General features: G+C 37.9%; 1 protein-coding gene across 2 annotated transcripts in view; it reads right to left on the bottom strand.

The window, feature by feature from the left end:
- LOC147011979 (uncharacterized) overlaps nt 1–239 on the bottom strand; it is a 19759-nt gene extending 19520 nt beyond the window's left edge. The window contains exon 1 of one of the 2 annotated variants that reach the window (XM_085857945.1): nt 1–239. This exon is cut by the window's left edge and continues 1092 nt beyond it. The gene's annotated coding sequence lies outside the window, so the exon portion shown is untranslated. The other variant, XM_085857943.1, reaches the window with a different exon arrangement.
- Between the last annotated feature and the right edge of the window lie 2095 nt (nt 240–2334).

Genomic DNA, 2334 nt, shown 5'->3' on the forward strand with positions numbered 1-2334 from the left:
TTTTGTGATATGTGGCTCAAACTAGGTGAGAATGTAGTTCAGATATTACTCTTTCATGAGATATCCAGGCCTTCGTTGTGACTGTTCCGGTTCAATAGTTCGCCTGACACCGACAATTCGTCTATCGCGCTCAGGCGCTAATGGCACTATTCTGCAAACGTGATGTATTATTTTGCAGTGCAGGCCAGTTTTATTAACAATGAAAGGCCCTCCACATCGTACCAATCCATTATGACGTTACTATCATGCAGGTGTGTCAATTTTCCGTTTTCAGGAAGAATTTTGCTTGTTTTTATGCGGAGGAAGTGGAGGTTATGATGGAGTTTTTGACTTAAACCATTGACATCACATTCCACATTCGAATGTTGTTCATGATGGCAACTGACTGAACTGTAAATGCTGTTTCTTGTGCTGTATCCGTGTGACTGCAATGAAGTTATAATAAATTTTCAAACAACTTCGACAACTTCCTCACTCCATGAGTGATTCATTTGTTTCTTTGTTTGTGAACAGTATTACGGAAAAAAACTCCTCGATGGATTTCGACGAAACTTGGTGGGGGGGTTAGGTCTGGTCCAAGGATCATGCCATTAGATTTTGGACTTGGTCAAAAATCCAATATGGCCGCTATGGTGGCCATTTTGAAAAAAGATTTGAAATTTTTTTTTTGCATTTCTACATCTTTTTAGTGATTTCCCACCCCCCCCCCCAAAAAAAAAAATTGTGAGAGAAAAAAAATTTGTTTGCATCTTTTTTTTCAACAAAATTTAGATTTTTTTTTTTTTTTTGCATTTCTACATGTTATAAGTGATTTCCGACAAAAAACATGCCAAAATTATAATTGCGGCTGATTTTGGAACTTCAGGTGGATATACACACGTAAAATTAATTTCTGTCTCAAGGAATCTAGTTATGACGAATGAATTGAGTATGTAAAAGTTAAAAGTAAAAGGGAAAGTTGCAAACTATAACTCTGTGAGCACTGTTGACATCAAATTGAATGAATAGGATATCAGGTTCACTTGAGTGACCGAGCAGTATTGGCGGCAGAGGTTTTGCACTCTACCGAGTGCTCCACCTCTAGTTTCAACAAGTGATTCTTCACCATTGATAGGGCGAGAAACGATATGTACAGTATATAGCACAATATCTCAAAAAGTTGTGGACGAGTTATGACAAAACTTGGTGGACGAGTTGGGGAGGTGACAAAAACAAGCCGATTTGATTTTGGTTCAGGTTTGATTCCAGATCCAGCCTAAGTATATGATAAATGGGGTTTCTGGGACTCTCATTCAAATGAATGGGGGAAAAGGGGAAACTTTCTGACTCAAGCCCCAAAAGCCCAAAATAGGAGACTGATTTTCTCCCCACCTATCCCCTTCCCTCCCATACAAGCAAATGTAAAATTGAGACTGAAAGATTGAGACTTGCTGATTAAAGCACTTCTTCCCTTTTATATTTTCATTCAACTCAAAGAGCGAACCAACGAATATTTGCCCATGTTCTACTTTAGGGGATAACTTAATTTTCTTATAACATTCATTTCCATCGAGTATATTCACTTTATCTCTTCAAGCACGAAAGAAAGGGAAGTTTAAACAGCTTTTAAACGTAGGTTTTTCTCAAAATCATTCAAAGCAAGCTGATTCATTTTCGTGTTAAAATGAGTCAGTCTGGAGTCAGCCAAGCTGCCTCGCTCGAACCAAGCCAAAAAAATTCCGAAGTCATTTCCTATGTGGGACACGCCCTGAAAAAAACCATTGTTGTGAAATCTTCCATTACGTCATCAAGTTGCTTATTTAAACCAACTTGCGTGCCGAGTGTTTTATTTAGAGAATGGATTGTGCAGATAATTTATCCGACCTTGCGGATCAATCGTTTTCACAAGACGACAGGTGAGATCCTTAACCCAATTGATTATTTGTTGTTTTATACAGGATTAAATCACGATACAACCAATAATTATTGTGTGTTTTTCTAATAGGTTGTCCCCAATAAGAACATCGTTGATAACTGATCTTGAAAATGAGTTATTTGAATTACATGAGTGGCTAAAAATGAATGACTTCCTTGAAGACATTCGTTCGTTTAGAAAAGAATTGAATGATATTTTTCTCGGCTGGCAAGAAATTCTCTCACGTCCTCTAACCTTGAATGAGTCGAGTCAAAGGTGAGAAAGTGTGTGTGTGTGTGTGTGTGTGTGTGTGTGTGTGTGTGTGTGTGTGTGTGTGTGTGTGTGTGTGTGTGTGTGTGTCTGTCTTTGACTCATTATTATTATTATTTATCAGTTCAAACACCTGTCTGGATGAACAAAACACACAACTTAATCTTCTG

The sequence above is a fragment of the Eptatretus burgeri genome, chromosome 15 (genome assembly GCF_056783735.1).
Source record: "Eptatretus burgeri isolate ZD-2024b chromosome 15, Ebu_testis_v1, whole genome shotgun sequence".
Lineage (NCBI taxonomy): Eukaryota > Metazoa > Chordata > Myxini > Myxiniformes > Myxinidae > Eptatretus > Eptatretus burgeri.